A 19885-nucleotide genomic window follows, 5' to 3' on the forward strand; every position below is an offset into this window, starting at 1 on the left:
GCAGCAAGTCAGGCTTCCCTGTCCTTCACTATCTCCTGGAGTTTGGCCAAACTCATGTCAATTGAATTGGTGATGCCATCCAACCACCTCATCCTCTGTTACCCCCTTCTCCTTTTGCCTTCAGTCTTTCCCAGTATCAGGATATTTTTCCAATCAGTCAGCTCTTTGAATCAGGTGACCAAAGTATTGGAGCGTCAGCTTCAGCATCAGTCCTTCCAATGAATATTCGGATTGATTTCCATTAGGATGGACTGGTTTGATCTCCTTGCTGTCCAAGGGACTCTCAAGAGTCTTCTCCAGCCCCACAGTTCTACTAGGTACCAAAAAACTCTGGTAGTATTGTCAACAAATTAGGACATGAATTTCAAGTGGATTGTCAAAAATACTTTGGTTCATGAATTCCTTTAGAGAAGTATCATTTAGCAGTAGGTTTAGGGATATTTGAGAAGACTAGAAAGAAATCGATCACTTCATCAGGAGTACATTCTCTTTAATTGATAAAATCAATCTTTCCTTATTTCACATTACGGTCTTTGCTGATCTAATTTCCCTTTTACTTGTTTATATTTGTCCTTCTTTTCTTTTACTTTACTATATATTTTTAAAATGAAAGCAGAAAGGGCATTCAATCCACCTTGTCAAAATGTTTCTTGCTCTTTTCTTGTGATTAGGGCTCAGTAGGTGAGTGAAGCAGTGATCCCTGCCCTGTGGGGTTTATGTTCCAGTGGGGAGAGTTGATGAGAAATGTTTTTATTAAGTAGGAGATTATGGGAATGTATATGAAGGTGGCTTGTGCAAGAGAGTGGGGTTAAGACGACGGGGTGTGCTGGGGCCTGGGAAAGGTTCCAACTTTAAATGGGATGGAGCAGGCTCAGCACTGGGGGAGCAGTCTCAGAGCCAGGCTCTGCAGGAGAAGAGAGTGGAAGTCAGGCAGTCTTCATGGGGAGGGCCCTTTATCAAAGGACACAGGAGGCCTTCTAAGGGGAGAAGCTGGGCAAGTTCTAGGACCCCATGGAGAGTGTGACAGAGGCCATGAGGTTATATTAGGTTCTTGGGCTGCCATAACAAAAGCCACAGAGTGGGTGGCTTAAACAGCCGAAATTGATCGCTCATGGTTCTGCAGGCCAGATGTCCAAGATCCAGGTGTCCTGCTGAGTTTGCTCCTGACGTCTCTCCCTTTTCTACCTTCTTACTCCATCTCCACGTGGTCCTCCCACTGTGGAGTGTCTGTGTGTGTCTGTGTCCCAATCTCTTCTTCTGTAAGGGACGCCAGTCAGAGTGAATGAGGGCCCATCTTAATGACCTTATTTAACCTTAACTGTCACTTTCAAGACCCTGTCTTCAAATACATTTACATTCTGGTGGGCCTTAGGACCTCACCATACACATCTGGAGTGGGGATAAAATTCACATCATACCAGAGATGGAGTCAGCGAGGTATTGGGGAGGGCTGGAGCAGCTTATGGATGGCCTTGTAGACCCAGTCATTGGTCCACATTAGCCATTTTTATTTGTGATGATTGTTTTATCCCAAATAATGGTGATTTCCCTTCCAGAATTCTCAGGGAGTTGTGTGCAGTTTCCGATTCTTTCAAATACCTCCTATTAATCATGCTTCCCTTTAACTGATCAGCCTAGAGTTCAGCTTTTTGCCCCTTCATGACGCCAAACTGCCAACTTACATTCAAAACTAGTGGGCTTCCTTATGCCATGTAGAGCGATTTTTGTTGAGATAGGAACTAGGAGCATTACAGCTTGCAAGCTTTTAACTGTGTATCCAGATAATTAGCTTGTGAAAAACATACCCAATTTTGCAAATAAGTGGTGATTCTGGAAAGTAATTAAAATTAGTCATTATAGTATGACTTTGTGGATTTATCTTCCACTGCATGCTGTTAAGATCTCATCTAGGGAAGATTAATAAAAAAAAAAAAATTAAAAAATTCTTGGCTGAACATCTGTTGAAAACTGGCCTCCAATTTGCATCTTCTCAATATGACTTGTGATTAGAGTTTGGGGTTCACGTGAAGGGAAACCAGTGTGATTAGTGATGCCTCCTTTTTATTTTTATGCCTGAGTCAAATGACCAATATGTCTATGATTGTCATGTTAAAAATTAATCTTCAACATATATGAATTTGGTTCAAGAAGATTAATCTCAAAAAACCAATGTCTTGTATTTCCTAATTAAAATTATTATGGTCACTATTGTAATTGGTAATTACAAAATATAGCTCTACATTTTTGGCTTCTTCTCATGTTCTCATTACGTCTGTGTAGAAATAGATGGGTGTGAATAATGTATATCCAACTCTGGGTACTTGCTGTGTATTTTGATTGAAATACCCCTTAAATGTTTTCCCAACATCTTGGAAGGTTTTGTCTTGTTTTGGCAAAATGTGTTATGACAGTACCTGCAGTGTGTACTTGCCACGTGTATGATGGCGCCTTCACCCATGGCCCGGAGGGTCTCCTTAAGATACTAATTGACCTCAGCCCTGCCAAGGGAAACTCAGGTTTAAGTACAGCTGACAATAAGCTCCCTATCAACACACTCTGGCCAGTGGAATATGAGCTTCATGAGGGTTTCAAGAATAACTCCTGACACAGAGTGTGCCTCTGCAAATGTTTGTTACGTGATACTTCTGCTAGGAAATAGGAATTATAATAAATCGTCCCCCTTCTAAGTTTGGTTTTATTGTAGCTTGGAGGCGAGTGGTGCCTTTCTTGCTCCATTAGTAAAAATTTAACAGCATCCCTATGTGCTCTTTTGATGCATAGTTTTATTGCTTATCATTGTTCTTCAATGATAAAACTCTTATATTTTAATAATATCCGTAATTCTATTTGTTTAGCTTCACATATTTTCTGAGAGATAATGTCTAGTTTAGGAGTTTTCCTTAACATCATATATAAATTCTATCTTAAACCAATATCCAAGAGACTAGATATCAAGTGTTCTCACAACCAAAAAGAAATGGCAATTATGGGACTTGTTCGAGGTGTTAGCTAACCTTTCGGTGGTGATCGTACTGCAATATGTAAATTTGTCAGATCAACACATCGTAGACCTTTTTGTTGTTCCATCACTCAGTCATGTCCGACGCTTTGTGACCCCATGAACGGCAGCACGCCAGGCCCCCCTGTCCCTCACTATCTCCCAGAGTTTGCTCAAACTCATGTCTATTGAGTCAGTGATGCTGTCCAACCATCTCATCCTCTGCCGCCCTCTTCTCTTTTTGACTTCAGTCTTTCCCAGTATCAGATCTTTTCCATTGTCTGCTGTTTGCATCAGGTGGCCAAAGTGTTGGAATGTCAGCTTCAGCATTAGTGCTTCTAATGAATATTCAGGGTTGGTTTCCTTTAGGACTGACCGGTTTGATCTCCTTGCTCTCTGAGGGAATCTCAAGAGCCTTCTGCGCATCCAAGTTTGAAAGCATCAATTCTTTATCACTCAGCCTTCTTTATGGTCCAACTCTCGTGGATCCTCTGTCCATGAAATTCTCCAGGCAAGAATACTGGAGTAGGTTGCTATTCCCTTCTCCAGGGGATCTAATTGACCTAGGGATAGCACGGTTCTCCCACAATGCAGACATATTCTTTACCTTCTGAGTCACCAGAGAATTCCATTATACACCTTAATCTATGTCAGTTAAATCTCAATTTAAAAACAAATATTGGAGAAGGAAATGGCAACCCACTCCAAGATTCTTGCCTGGAAAATCCCATTGACGGAGAAGCCTGGCAGGCTACAGTCCATGGGGTCGCAAAGAGTCAGGTACCACTGAGTGACTTCACTTCACTTCATTTCACTTCACTTTACTCTTCTGTAGGACAAGTAGGGAGTATATCTGTCTTGTCCATCAGCTTGTCCTCAGAACTTAGCACAGGCGTTCAATAAATATTTGTTGAATTAATTTATTTCAAGTATTAAAAACAAATATAAAATATTAGACCTTAAAGGTGTGCCTGCCCATTAAAATCTTTAAGAAAACAAAGACATTCATTCTCATTATTACAATTTAACATTGACTTGGTGGTAAGAACCTGTGTAGTAGGTCCAGAAACAGAAACATAGCCTGTATGGTGTGGAAAGGACAACACAAAATTACTGACAGATGTTGGTTCGGTTTGTTTCAACATCCTCCCCCGCTCAAACTATAGGAAGTAATGACAAGTTCAATAATAGAATTTACTTATCCAATTCAGTGGTTTTCCCAAATATATGAATAAAAATGTAGTGAAAATTTTAAAAGTTTTTTTGGGGAAAAAAAAATTTCTCTTTCCTATGCTGCTGCTGCTAAGTCGCTTCAGTCGTGTCCAACTCTGTGCGACCCCATAGACGGCAGCCCACCAGGCTCCCCCGTCCCTGAGGTTCTCCAGGCAAGAACACTGGAGTGGGTTGCCATTGCCTTCTCCCTCTCTTCCCTATAGGAATCAACAATGCATGCGCTATTTAAGATTCACGTGATGAAAACCACAGAACATTCCTGAATGACATCAAAATAGACTAACCAGTGGGGAGACACCATGTCTGTATAAATGAGAAGGCTGGTTTATCTATAAGCCTTCTCCATTAATTTAAAAATTCTTTGCAATCTCAATGTCAGTTCCAGGGGGACTTCTTTCAAACTCAATAATGTGGTTCTAAAGTTCATGTGGAAGAATAAATTGTCATGGATACCCATGGAAAATGTGAAAACCAAGGGTAATGATGTAGGGCTTGTACTGAAAATAATGAACCATTTGAAAGCTACAGTAACTGAACTATGATCCTACGTTCATTAACTAGGTTGTTTCTATATGTGAGAGCAAGAAGGAATCCACTAAATATCAATATTAGCTGCATATCACTTACAGGGTATTTTATGGTTTTCAATTTGTGTTTTTTTATTTTTATGATTTTTTTTGTGTGTATATATATGCACATATGTATACATACATATATATACATACATAAGATCATATAGTAAAATTCGCCCTTTTAGTTCGGAATTGTGATTGATATGTACAGTGGTGTAAGCCCCACCAAATACAGGGTTCAGAATATTTTCATATGCCCTTCTGGAGTCAGCCTTCTCCCTTCGGTCTCCGTAGTCTGTGTTTCTAGATGAATTTATATACCGTGTCACCTTTTGTATCGGCATCTTTCAGTTAGCACAGTTTTTTGTTGTTGTTGTTTGTTTTAACAAAAGAAAGCTTTGGTATCTGAGAAGGCTCTCCATTTGTTTATCAGTAGATAAGCAAAATGTCCATTTTATTGCTGAGCCCTATTCCATCATATGGCTCTCCCAGCGTTTATTGACCCGTTTACAAGGTTATAGACATATAGGGTGATGTTTGGCATTTAAGACTAAGACTATCTGTAAACTTTTGTGTAGAGGTCTTTGTGTGGATGTATGTTTCCCTTTCTCTTGCATGAATACTTAGAAGCAGGATGATTGGGCCCTATGGTCAGTATATGATTGAATGTACAAGAAACTGCCAGAGTTCGCCAAAAATGTCCGTACCCTTTTGCCTTCAGACCAACAATACAGGAGGGTGTCAGTTGTTCTTGTATGTTTCATGCGTTTTGTATCCCAAGAAATATATACCTAAACCAAGGCTGGAAAAGTTTTTCCTTGCCTTTTCTTCTAGAATTTCTGCTGTTTTGGAGGTTTTGCGTTTATGATACATTTTATGTTGACTTTTGTATATGGTGTAGGATATAGGTCAACTCTATTTTCCTCCATGACTCCCTCCTTTTTCTTTCGGACTTTTCATATGTGTCTAATTGTATCATTTGAAAACACCATTTGTTAAAAACAGTATACTTTTCATTAAATTTTCTTGACACTTTTGTTGAAAATTCATTAACCCTGTGTGTGTGGTCAGGATTTTTCATCTATCAGTCTTTCCTTTCACCAGTACCACCGTCTTAATATCTGTAGTTTTGTAATAAATCTTAAAATCAGGCAGTGTGTGTCCTTTAACGTCGTTCAAAGTTTCTTTGGCTATTTCACATTATTTGCTTTTCCACGTAAAGTTTAGAATTAGATTGTTAATTTCTACAATACCTTCCTGCTGACTGTAGATCACTTGGCACCTTAACGATATTGGTTCTTCCAGACCCTGAACATAAATATATCTCCATTTTTTTTTAAGCATTCTTGGACTCTGTTATGAATGTCTCCTGACTTTATATACGTATTTTGTGACTTTAAGGTATTCTTGTATTATCTGTCATCATGATCACCACCACTATAACCAGCATTTGTGTATGTAGCCAGACACTGAACTAATATCCTTACATCAATAACCAATTTAAATCTTTCAACAATTCTGGAGTTTAAAGTTACGGTCCCCACTTTACAGATGAGGAAACTGAGGCTCAGAGAGCTTAAATTGCCTGTTCTACTTTATATAGCATTCTTGATCTGGGTCAAGTGATTATTATAAACTGCCTACCTCAAGCCTTTTAGTCTTGTCTCGTAAGCGAATTTTCTATCATCTACCTGTAAACCTTTAGCCTAAAAAGAAAAGCATTGTAAAATAATGAAAGGAATGTGTGTGATATTAAGATCTGTGTTTCATATGGAGACGGGATGTTTTTAGTCTTACTACTGTCACTGAAGAGTATTTTGTCAAGGCCAGCAAACACTTCTACAGTGAGCGGTCCAAATAATTGTTCTTGTGTTGAAGAATGCATGTGTCGGAGCTTTATATACAAAAGCATCAAAACTCTCCATTCGCTTGCATTTTTGCTCCTCAGTTTCCTGAGTGAATATTTCTGAGTTGGGAAGCTTCACTCCTCCTCTCTCCCTTCCCTAAATGTCTTAAAATAGCTAACTCGTTGCTTGTTTTCCTGTTATTATATTCAGTAGTAATTCCTATGATTGGAATTTTATAACATTTGTAGCATTGTGTCTTAATGAACTGTTGTCATGTGTGTCTTCTCCAGCAGTCTGTGAGTAGAAGTTGTTTCCCTTAGCTTTTTATTTTGGAGTTTGCATAGGTATGGAAATGTTGAAAAAATATTAGAGTAAAACATGAATACCCGTCAGCTAGATCCATTCTTTATTAACAGTTTGTCAGGTTTGCATTAACTCTGCCCTCTCTTCATTGTGTATTTGCATATATCAAATGTAAATTCATTTTTTCACCAGAGGAAAAGTTTGTCACGGACATGATGGTGCGTCGTCCCTCATTGTTTCTTGCATCTCCTGAGAAAGTAATTCTGCTGCATAGTCAGTAACAATATGGCATCTACAAAAGCCAACACGTCTCTAACATAATATCTACCCCAGATGAAGTTTCCTCATGGACTCAGGCCAGTGAGTCCAGTGGCTCAGGCCAGTGGTCTTATCCGATGTCGCGTACCCTGGATTTGTCTGCAGCCTCCGCATGCCTTTTCCCCTCTTCACCCCTCCCCCGTCCCCTTCTTCTGCTTTCACTTGGGGTCTGACCACTGTCTCTTGCTCTTCTCCTCTTCTAAGTGTGTGTTGGCCAACTCTCTCTAACTCTTACATATAAAAAGGAGTTAATTATCTTCCTTCCTTCCTTCCCCCAACTAGGGTGAGGGTGTTTTCCTCAAAGAATTATTCCTTGTTATCTCACATTTTTGGCACAGAATACCATCTCGGGGATGATGCGTCCTTTGTGTTCCGTCACACCCTGGGGCAGAGTCTGTAATGAGGAAGAATGTAGGGGTGATAGTTTCAGATCGAGGGTCTTCATCCCCAAGGACATTGATCCGAATCTTTTCAGTCCCCATTGAGAATCCATTCTGGAATCAACCGTTGCTTTAGGGATTGGAACGGTCGGTTTCCTTATTTTCTGGTTCCGTCTACACATTTTGATCTGTAAGGTCGGGGTCTTACCTTTGTCTCCCTTTCCAACACTGCCTGCCTTGCCGAGACCCCTTGTCTGAGTACCAGTGTAGACTCACGGACCTTCCACTGTGTCGCGATCCGTTGCTCCTCTTGTTCATCGCGTGTTCTCACTTCTGCCAGGACAGTCTCCTCCAGCACCCTTCTGGGCCCTGACTTAGTGCTTTGACCCCAGGCCCCCGTGTGTGCTCATCCTGGGGGCACCGTGTGTATCCGCCTGGCCAAGCCCCCAAAACTCCGTGTTGTCAGCACAGCGCCCTCTTTGAGGGTCTGCAGAGTGTTGCACTTATTAATACTCGGCAACATTTTCAATCTTCTCATCATTTCTGCCTTATCTCTCCAATTTTTTCTGGCATGTTCCAGATGGCCCCATCGCCTCAGAATCTGAGGACCCTTTGATTTCCTCAGGGCTGCGGGGAAGGGGAGATGGGGTGGGCATGCAGCCCTTATGGGGGGTTTTCATGCCACGTGTCTTTTCTTTCACACCTGCTCAGCAGGTGCATTGCTCTGCAGAATTTCTCTTGGGTACCACCCCCTCCCCCAGACTGAGTTCCACTTCCCCATAGTAGGAAAAAGTAAACCTCAAGGCACTTAGTGCTAAAAGAATTTTGGGGGCTCTTGTAGTCCTGAGCAGACAAGTTATTAGTGATGTATTGTGATAGGTAGCATTTGAGCCTTTATCTGTACAGTGTAGATGTATATATTTATGTATAAATGACTATTTCCTAAGAAATAACATCTTATAAATCAGATTATCATTGCTTCTAGTTTAAAATAATCTTATATTCCAAAATGTATTTTGTTCTGCTTATGACTCATTAGTTTTTGGTTTTTTTTTTAGCATTTTGTATGTGACAGTTTTCTCCACATCCCCTCATCTAACCAATATAAATACTATTGAGCACAGCATCGGTTTATGATTCACAGAGAGGAATTTCATTTCATCCAATAAGGAGTTTCAATTTTAATCTATAACCATGATGACAAGAGTGTCCTTTATGAACAAAAGAGAGCTTAAAAATATGTAGTTTATTGATCCCCCTTCAAAGGCAAAATTTTATTAAGACTGAATTACTCTTGTTTTTACTACAGTGTATTTACAGTTACTATATATCATGGGAGAAGATCTGAAAAATACTAAGCTCTCTAAGGTTCTAATATTATCTGATTTACTGAGTTTATGAAAATAAATAAAAAATTTTCTGTAGTAATCTGACTTGTGTTAGCAACAAATGAATTATATCAATAAATTATATACAATATGTGTATATTCCTCTTTATACCAGAAAGTATAATTGTATATATATAACATTTGATTGTAATTTATTTTTATTCTTCATAAGAAATGTGAATATGTGTTTGATTTATTATGTTGAATAAGCAGCAAATAATTGTTATGGGTAATGCAAGATCCAGAGTTCCTTTTGGTATATTTTTCCTATAAGCATCTTCCTACAATTACTGCCACTGTAAAGTTGAAATTGATTTTGTTTTAAAAATTAAACTTTTTTCTTTATTGTGTCTGCAATAATATGAGCTATAGCATTCACTTTAAATTTAAGATGTAGGTTTAATTTGGTGCTAGTAGTTGAAAGGAGCTAATAGATGACATTAGTTTTGTTTCTCAACCATACTATTTTTAATTTGGTATAGTGTCTTTTTACAAACTTTCCTCACTCTGTGGTCCTTTATAAAACAAAGGATCACAATAGTTTGGAAACTAAATGAGTAAAAATTAACTGTACTTTGGACAGATGATTCATGGGACTGACTTTTTCTTGAAGTGAGGAAGAAGCAAAAGACTACCCTCAGTTTCACCTTGGAGTGTATTTTGGGGAAAGATGTAGTAAGTTCACATGGTATGAGTGAATATTTATTTTTCCAGTAACCTCGGTGTTAGCAACAGTACCTGAGTCAGCCTTTTTATTGTGTATTATGCCTAAGCACATATTTAGTTAACAAGATGTTGAATACTCTGCAAAGCACTGCCGTGACCTGTGTCTTCTGCTGCATCTCCCGTGGACACTGTCTTCTCTTCGTCTTACACCATCACTCTGTCTGCATTATCCTTTCTCCCTCATAACCCCCAACCCCATCCTAAAAGGGTTGAGTGATTTCACATGATGTCAAAATACATGAATGGAGAGACCAAAGCAAAGGTGAGAAAATCTTCCTGGTATCTGTTTCACGAATCTACAGAGAAAGAATAATTTCACAAGGATCATAGAATTTGGAAGGAGTTTTCCAAGTAGGTTATTATCATTTTAAATCTGAGGGTTTACAAGGGCTTGACTTGTCCTGAGAATTAGGTGCCTCCTTCACTGTCCTCTCCGTGATCAATTCCTAGTCCATTCTTGCAACTATTTGTGCATTTCTTTTTTCATAATTTTTATTTATTTTGCTGTGTCTTAATTTCGGCATGCAGGACCTTTAATTGCAGCATGTGGGATCTGGTTCCCTGACTCGGGAATGAACCCAGGCTCCCAGCATTGGGAGCTTGGAGTATTAACCCCTGGACCTCTTCTTTTGTTCGCGAATGTTTGAGAATTATTGTTCTATCTGTAATATTCCAAAATCTCACACATGTGAGTCTTGATTGTGTTTGATCCTCAGTGGGCCCTTTCATTTTGGATATGCTTGTCATTTTAGAATAATTATCTTACATTGTTTAGTTAATTAATTTGTATTTAAGGATTTTTGACAGCTTTGTTGAGATCTAATTTTTATACCATAAAATTCATCTATTTAATGTAAGAATATAAGTTTTTAACTATAGGCACGTGATCCATTTTAGAATATTGTTGTCACTCACAAAGGAAACCCATACCCAATGACAGCTGCTCTCCATTCTCCCCTTAAACTTCCAGCTCTTGGCAATCCCAAGTCTCACTTTATGTTTTTATGGGCTTGCCTGTCCTGGACACTTTCTAGAAATGAAATCAGTCAAAATACAGTCATCTGTGACTAACCTGTCAATTTCTGCAAAGCAGCCAGCTGGAATTTTGATAGGAATCGAGGTGAATCTGTACCTCAATTTGGGGAGTATAGCCATTTTGACAATATTAAGTCTTCTAATCCATGAAAATGGGGTATCTTTCTATTTATTTCAGTCCTCTTTAATTTCTTTTAGAGTACCTTCTGGTTTTGGGGGTCCAAGTGTTATATAATTTTTTTAAGTTATTCTTAAGTTTGTTTTGATGCTTTAGTAAAAGGAATTTTTCCCCTAAATTTTATTTTCGAATTATTCATTGCTAGCATATAGAAAAACAATTGAGTTTTGTAATTTGTCCTGTGTCCTGAAATCTGTGAAGTCATTATTAGTTCTAATAATCCTTTAATGAGTCTTCTATCATTTTGTAAAAATACTTTTGTCTCTCTATTTTCTGTGTTCTTTCTGCAATGTCTGTTTATTCAATATTGACTCCTGAATGGATTCTCTGATGATTTTATTCTCTGTGTGTGTCTTGTTCTACTGAAGGATTTCATTAATTGTATATTTCAAAACTTCTATTAAGATGTTTATTTCTGCTAATATAACTGAAGCATTCTGTAATCATTTCATTGTATCTGTCCCTTTTTTTTTCTTTTTATCATGTTATATTCTTGTTTTATGGATATCATCTCTTATCTACTTGAAGATAGTAATGATAGTTCTTTGAATTTTCTTATGTTTTCTCAATATTCTTTCATTCCTCTGGCTTCTGTTTTTGCTTACTCTGGCCTCCTTTATTAATGTCTGGTCAATTTTTCTCCTGAGGACTGCAGTCGTGATCAGACCCTCTGTTTCCCCTGCATGCGCAGACCTTGAAGGCTCTGGGCTTCACTGCATGAGGAACCCATGTGGACAGGGCCTCATGTTGTCAGAACCTCGATGGGAAGTTAGTGGGTATTCTCTTGGGCTGGTCAGTTTCTCCAGAGAGGATTCTTCTAGTTGCCTGGTCCAGTTTGTTATGGGGCTTAAGTGCGGGCTGCTTATCCTTGCTGCTTTGCAGGGAGCCGAGCTGAGCAGAGCAGCATGGGCATTTAGAATGATCAGCTTCCCATCACTGGACAGTCTCAGCCAAGTGCTCCTGCCCCACTGTCTCTTCTGTTTTGCCAGGACGGTAAACACATGCTTCCCTGCTGGGAGCGAGCTGGTTCCCTTAGGGGACCTACTGGAGTGGACATATTGGCCAGGTTTTAAAGACGTCAGGGCTTTTCATTTCCAGTTGACATGTAGCCTCGCTCTCTGAGTAACTGGCAGCTCCAGTTTCTGAGACTTTCCAGGACTCTCTGCCCAGAATCAACAGGATTCCTGATAGATATTCACTCCCTTCCTGCTTCCAGCACAGCCAGTAACCATTCCTGCATCCGCTTGTCAGCTTCCAGAATTCTCTCCTCTGTGGTTCTGTCTCTCTTATTCTCTTGGTCTTTGTGCATTTGTGAATTTTAGAAACATTATTGTCAGTTTAATGTGAGGAAACAGATGAGTTTGTGTTTACGGTTGTTTTTAATTTGTTATGTGGATGCCCCCTATGTGTATTTTTCACAAATATCATCTCTACAGAGGTTTTGGAGGATGCTTTGGGCCAGTGAATGACATATTGAGATATTCTTTGTGTTATCTGTCTGGACTCCCTGTTTTTCTCTCTTAAGTTTCCTTATAACAAATAGAACCTTTAAACATTTCACCATTGGCTTTCCCTCTTGAAAACAGAAATCCTTGCGTTCTCTAGGGCTTCTCCTTATCTGTTCAGGAACTTACCTGTATGGGGATTTATTTCATATCACCCCTGCCTTTGAAAGGAAATCAACCTGTATATTCACTGGAAGGACTGATGCTGAAGCTGAAGCTCCAATACTTTGACCCCCTGATGCAAAGAGCCATCTCTTTGGAAAAGACCCTGATGCTGGGAAAGATTGAAGTCAAAAGAAGTGGGTGGCACAGTTATCAAGACAGTATGGTACTGGCACAAAGACAGAAATATAGATCAATGGAACAGAATAGAAAGCCCAGAGATAAATCCACGAACCTATGGACACCTTATCTTTGACAAAGGAGGCAAGGATATACAATGGATAAAAGACAACCTCTTGAACAAGTGGTGCTGGGGAAACTGGTCAACCACTTGTAAAAGAATGAAACTAGAACACTTTCTAACACCATACACAAAAATAAACTCAAAATGGATTAAAGATCTAAATGTAAGACCAGAAACTATACAACTCCTAGAGGAGAACATAGGCAAAACACTCTCCGACATAAATCTCAGCAAGATCCTCTATGACCCACCTCCCAGAATATTGGAGATCCAGGGGTGTATGAAGCATTCTGGACTGTGGATGGCATTGTGAAGAGCAATGTCAAACTTCAGTCTCTGAGCCTCATGACTCAGTCCTGATGTCTTTACATGAAAGAGGAGCCCCTTCACAGCTCAGGACTGTGAATACACATCCTTGGGATTTTTCCTTCTAATTCATGTACACAGTGTTGGACCCTAGACTAGGCAAAGATGGGAAAGATACCATCGACAAGAACTCACCCTAAGTCATCATTCTTCAAACTTTGACCTTTGTTAGAAGCCTTTTGTCTCTCTATCCCACTGGGGCTTCATGCACTCGCTCGCCTGCCCCACCTTGCCCCCCTCCACCAGCGGTGCTGCGTTCTCCTGTTCTCCAGCCTACCTGGCCACCTGCTTAGAGCACGGGTGTTCCAGATTGAAACTGGAGGAGGGCCAGGAAAGAGTTCTTTCTAGGAGGGCACAGGAGCAAGTTCAGTCCAAGGCTTGAGAAGCAGTGACCTAGTCCACGTGGGCAGAGGGAGCCCCAGGAAAGATCTTTTTGAGAATAAGGTAATCCCTAAGGACACTAATGGTCAGGGGGAGAAAGTGGAGATCTCAACTGTCCATCTAACGCCTCCCTGTTTTCAGAATTTATTTTTTACTTGGAGGATCATCGCTTTACCGTGCTGTGTTGGTCTCTGCCATACACAATGCGAATTGGCCATAAGTGCACCTATGTCCCCTCCGTCTTGAGCCCCTTCTCACCCTCCACCCCATCCCACCACTGGAGGTTGTCACAGAGCCCTGGGTTGCGCTCCCTTCCTTATACAGCAAATTCCCACCCGCTATCTGTTTTACATTTGGTGGTGTGTATATGTCAGTGCCACTCTCTCAGTTCCTGTCCCACCTTTTAAAATGCTAATATATTTTCCAGTTTTAAAAGTAATCTGGACTCATCCTCGCGCCCTCATGACTATGTGGTGTCTTTTCTTTGAATTGTTTCCTCTTTTTATTTTTTCTGTGCTATATTTTTTTGTTTTGCTGAAAACTATCAGTACCATGATTACGTCTGATTTTCATCTTTGAGCATTTTCTTGTGCTATTTAAAACAGTTCATATTTTCATGATTATTGTTTGATGGTTGCATAATATTTCATCAAAAAACTATGGTATGTTTATGTGAATTAGCAAATAAAAAATGAACTTCAGGTAAACAACAAATCATTTCCTTAGTATATGAATGTCACGTGCAAAATTTCCAATGCAATCTTTGGGACGTATTTTTCTGAGATTCAAATTGAGCTGGGCATCCTGTATTTTACCTTGCAATCTTACAAACTATCATATTACTTCTACAGTTCCTAGCTGTTGAACACTGAGATGTTTTCAGAGATGCAATGGCCATCTTTGGGCATAAAGTTTCTGATTCTGAATTACTTCCTTAGGTGGCTTGTGAGAGTTAGAATTACCCTGAGGAGATGAATATTTTTTTCCAAGACTTTTTAAACCTATTGCCAAATCGCTTTTTTAAAAGGTTATAGCAATTTATGCTCCCACCAGTGGTGTCTAAGAGTGCTCATCCCCTGCGCCCTTGCTAACATTATCATCACTTAAATACTCCTCTGCTATTTTGGCAGGCAAATAATGATATACCATTTTCATCTCTGATTGCTAATGAAGTTCACATTTTTTTGTTTATGAGGCTTCCATGTCCTGATTTTTAAAAGTTCTGCCACCGCCTCCTGACTTCTCTGTCCCTATTTTGCATTGCTTTGAAGTCATACGGAATATGTCTTACTTTTATTTATTTGCTCATTTTTACTCAGCCACTGGGACTAGAACCCGACCCCCAGGCTCAGCTTCCAGGAAGAATTCTGTACCATCACCCCCAGCCTACCTGCCCACCCACCCATTGTCTAAACTAAAAGCGTCCTATGACTTCTAAATGCATTTCCAGTAAATCAGTGGCCAGGCATTAGACAGTAGTTTTCTTCTGAGCCTGCAGAGTAAGTTTTGTGTCACAGCTCGCCCCATTTCTGTTTCTGGTGTGTGATTGGTTTCTTTTTTTTTTTTTTTTCAGTGGGTTTTGTCATACATTGATATGAATCAGCCATAGAGTTACACGTATTCCCCATCCCGATCCCCCCTCCCACCTCCCTCTCCACCCAATTCCTCTGAGTCTTCCCAGCCCACCAGGCCCGAGCACTTGACTCATGCATCCCACCTGGGCTGGTGATCTGTTTCACCATAGGTAATATACATGCTGTTCTTTTGAAACATCCCACCCTCACCTTCTCCCACAGAGTCCAAAAGTCTGTTCTGTACTTCTGTGTCTCTTTTTCTGTTTTGCATATAAGGCCATCGTTACCATCTTTCTAAATCCCATATATATGTGTTAGTATGCTGTAATGTTCTTTATCTTTCTGGCTTACTTCACTCTGTATAATGGGCTCCAGTTTCATCCATCTCATTAGAACTGATTCAAATGAATTTCTTTTTAATGGCTGAGTAATATTCCATGGTGTATATGTACCACAGCTTCCTTATCCATTCGTCTGCTGATGGGCATCTAGGTTGCTTCCATGTCCTGGTTATTATAAACAGTGCTGCGATGAACATTGGGGTGCACGTGTCTCTTTCAGATCTGGATTCCTCAGTGTGTATGCCCAGGAGTGGGATTGCTGGGTCATATGGCAGTTCTATTTCCAGTTTTTTAAGAAATCTCCACACTGTTTTCCATAGTGGCTATACTAGTTTGCATTCCCACCAACAGTGTAAGAGGGTTCCCTTTTCTCCACACCCTCTCCAGCATTTATTGCTTGTAGACTTTTGGATAGCAGCCATCCTGACTGGCGTGTAATGGTACCTCATTGTGGTTTTGATTTGCATTTCTCTGATAATGAGGGATGTGGAGCATCTTTTCATGTGTTTGTTAGCCATCTGTATGTCTTCTTTGGAGAAATGTCTGTTTAGTTCTTTGGCCCATTTTTTGATTGGGTCATTTATTTTTCTGGAATTGAGCTTCAGGAGTTGCTTGTATATTTTTGAGATTAATCCTTTGTCTGTTTCTTCATTTGCTATTATTTTCTCCCAATCTGAGGGCTGTCTTTTCACCTTACTTATAGTTTCCTTTGTAATGCAGAAGCTTTTAATTTTCATTAGGTCCCATTTGTTTATTTTTGCTTTTATTTCCAATATTCTGGGAGGTGGGTCATAGAAGATCGATTGGTTTCAGTCACAGGTTCCATAAATGCCTGCTTTGCGTCTACCCTTGGAAACCCACCGCTCTTCCCCTGAGTTCACATAGGCGGCATTGCCCCATGGTGTCCGCCATGTTTCTTCTCTAAGGATGCTGGCCCCCTCGCACGGGACTCCATTCCCAAGGAAAGAGGGAGCCTTTCTGTGAAACTTGACAGATATATCACCTCTTTCTCGGTGGGGTCCAGCATTTCTGCTTAGATAGGACTGAAATAGAAAGATTTGCTTCCTCTAAGCAAGACTGAACAGTACCAGTTGCTTCCGTAACGTTTCCGTAAGGTAAGTAGGGAGTGCACTGTGTCTGCTGGCCTTTTGACCTCTGACTCAAGCTGATGACCTGCCCCTGTCCTCCCATCAGTCCCCGTCGCTTAGACAAGAGGCCGTTTGGTTGCTGTCTCTGTGACGTTCTCATGCATGTACAAACCTCCTGATCAGCCCCTGAAGCCTTCCCAGGATTCGCTTAATGGAAATTGCCTTGTTCTCTTCAGGTTTACATTTTCTGCATCACGTCGGTTCCCCCAGCCTTTGCCTTGCATGAATTTTTCAGCATTACGTGGCAGTCTGCTACCTAAACTGAGTGTGTCCACGTCACCCGTTTGAGTATCTGGCTAGACTCTGGATGTTCTGTATGTGTGTGTTGTTTTTTCATGGATATTACTTCCTACACATGTTCTTTGCCTTTTCAAGACTGCTCTGGGGTCTTCTTTCTACTTTGAACTTTACATTTAAAGTGCAATATGTGAGTCCATTGCTCTGAATTATACACGGCTGGCTTCGTGATTTCAGTGACTGTACTGTGGAGTCCCGAATCTTTAACCCTCTGACCTGCAGAAAGTTAATTTAAACCCCTGGCAGGTGACCCTTCTTGTTCTAGACAAGCTCCTTGTCTGGGCGGGAGGTGTCCAGGTCATAGCCAGCTGGGTCAGGGCAGACCTGGGGACACTGTCTATGGCCACCTTTTCCATTTCCGCATGATCTTCCCAACTTTCTCTAATGACTGCAGAAGTATGAGAAAGTGAAACTCTGTTTCAGGTTGGCCATTAGCAGTGACTTCAAATTTCTCAGAAAAATAATTAGAATGCATCTCTGGGTAACTGGAAAATTAGCCCAGCTCCTCAGCACCTTCCTCATAGGTGGTATTCTGGGTTCACAGCTGGGTTTCCATATTTTCATTGAGAGGGGAACACTTTTCTGCCTCAGTTTTACTGCCTATAATATGGGAACAAGAAGAGAATCTGTGGTGTGATTGAATGAGGCCTTGTTTCTAATGGTCTCGGCATGGTGCTTGACACATGGTAATCAATTAACATGTAATATGATGATGAAGACTGTTATCCAAAAGATGACTTTCATCAAGAGTAAAGAAGATACAAAGACAGCTTCTCTTGTGCTCAACAAGATGCTAACTACCTACATATTTCAAAAGTTCATCTTCATAAATGGATGTCTTGCCATTTTACAGATCATTCCTCCAGTGGAAAACAAGCATTATTTAAGCTCTTTTCCTGAACACCAACTTGGAATCTAAATTTCAGCAATTATCATCATTCACAAATAATTTACAGTTCTGGGCAAATGGAAGATACCATCTTATCATTATTTTATTTGTCCAACTTACATAATGCATTCCCTGAGGACTCATGTGGAAGCATATATGTATATTACAGATATAAAATGGCTCAGAAAAAAATAGTGGACTTTGATATTTCACTACAGAGCATGCATTCCAAATTCATACAAGAGATATCCAGGCATTCAAATATATTGCTTGTAAAAGTAGAATTAGTGAAAGAATACAATCTGTGAACTCATTTAACAAGGCAAAATTAGGGCATGTCTCAGAGTATGTCTCATCCTATAATTTTACCAGACTCATACTGCTTTAATGGGAGAAAACATAGGTCCTATATTTCTTGCAATGTCATTACTTTAGGGGAAAATATTTCAAAGCAAAGAAGGTTGTTAGGATGCTGTTAGCCATGAACCTCAGAAATGATATATTGCAATTAATGGCAACAAGACAGTTTAACCCCCTGCCTAGTCACTAGACCAAATGTGCCTTGGTGTGTCTGCACACACACAGAGGTGCACGGACCCGCACGTGCAAACACGTCCACACTTCCGCTGGTCAGTGCTCTGGTCCTGCCCTTTCTCCGTGTCTTGATTTCCTTTGGTGGTTTCTTTTTTTCCCTTCTTTCGCTTTCCTGCCAGCTCTGTCTGTTATGAGAAATTCCTGCCTCTCCCACTTTTCATTCTGATGAGGCTGCATTCCTCCCCACATGCTTCTCCTGGAGGAGAATTGGACCATAACTCATTGTGGAGTCACTGGTGATTGCCTCCAAATTGGCCAAGGGGGATACAGGCAGATTTGAGAAATAAAAGGCCGTTCTTTGCCACAGCCCAGGAGGAGGTGCTGCACGCATACTTGGCCTGATAATCAGGGCAGCGACTGTCCGGAGAGCACAAAACAGAAGTGGCAGTGATCTCAGTCCTGTCTCCCATTTGCACAGATTTAATGCAGAAAACCTTTCAAGCTTGTTTTTTCCAGACTGGACAGTCGTGTATCAGCAAGCATTTAATGGAGTCAGAGAGGCAGAACTGTAGCAAAAGAGAAGATGCTGAGGCTGCAGTGACTGGTCACCTAGCTGGCCAGCCTCACTCGTGGTGTCTCCTTGATGGGCTGTGACCCCAGACTCTTGGTTCACGTCAATTCTCCTCCCCACCCCCAACCAGAGTTTTTATTTTTTTATCGTGGTAGAGGTCACGTACTGTTTTAACTATAGTTAACTGTACAGTTCAGTGGCCCTAAGCAGCTCTCGCCATCCTCCTCCACTTCTCGAATTTTTCACCTTCCTAAACTGAAACTGTCCCCGTTATACACTAACTCCCCCTCCCCACTCTGCACCCCCAAAACCCCCAGCCCCTGGTACATCTACCAATGTACTTTCTGACTATGAATCAGACTATTCTAGATTAAGTAGAATCGTATAAGTGGAATCAGACAGTATTTGTCTGCACCTAATGTATATTTGAATGCATTTTTAAGGATTGGGATTAACATGCACACACCGTTATGTGTAAACTGGCTTCCCTGGTGGCTCAGCTGGAAAAGAATCCCCCTGCAGTACGGGAGACCCCGGTTAGATTCCTGGGTGGGGAAGATCCCCTGGAGAAGGGATGGGCTACCCACTCCAGCATTCTGGCCTGGAGAATTCCGTGGACTGTGTAGCCCATGGGGTCACAAGGAGTCAGACCCCACTGAGCGGCTTTTACTCTCACATGTATAAAACAGATAACTAATGAGAACCTAGTGTCATAGCAGCTGCTGCTGCTGCGAAGCTTCCATTGTGTCCGACTCTGTGCGACCCCACAGACAGCAGCCCACCAGGCTCCCCCACCCCTGGGATTCTCCAGGCAAGAACACTGGAGTGGGTTGCCATTTCCTTCTCCAGTGCATGAAAGTGAAAAGTGAAAGTGAGGTCACTTGGTCGTGTCCGA

At 40.8% G+C, this 19885-nt stretch overlaps 1 protein-coding gene across 2 annotated transcripts in view; it reads left to right on the top strand.

Moving 5' to 3' along the window:
* Positions 1 to 19885, top strand: part of DOCK1 (dedicator of cytokinesis 1) — a 545628-nt gene that overhangs the window by 316539 nt on the left and 209204 nt on the right. The gene's annotated exons all lie outside the window — the stretch shown is intronic.

The sequence above is a fragment of the Muntiacus reevesi genome, chromosome 2 (assembly GCF_963930625.1).
Source record: "Muntiacus reevesi chromosome 2, mMunRee1.1, whole genome shotgun sequence".
NCBI classification, from domain to species: Eukaryota; Metazoa; Chordata; class Mammalia; order Artiodactyla; family Cervidae; genus Muntiacus; species Muntiacus reevesi.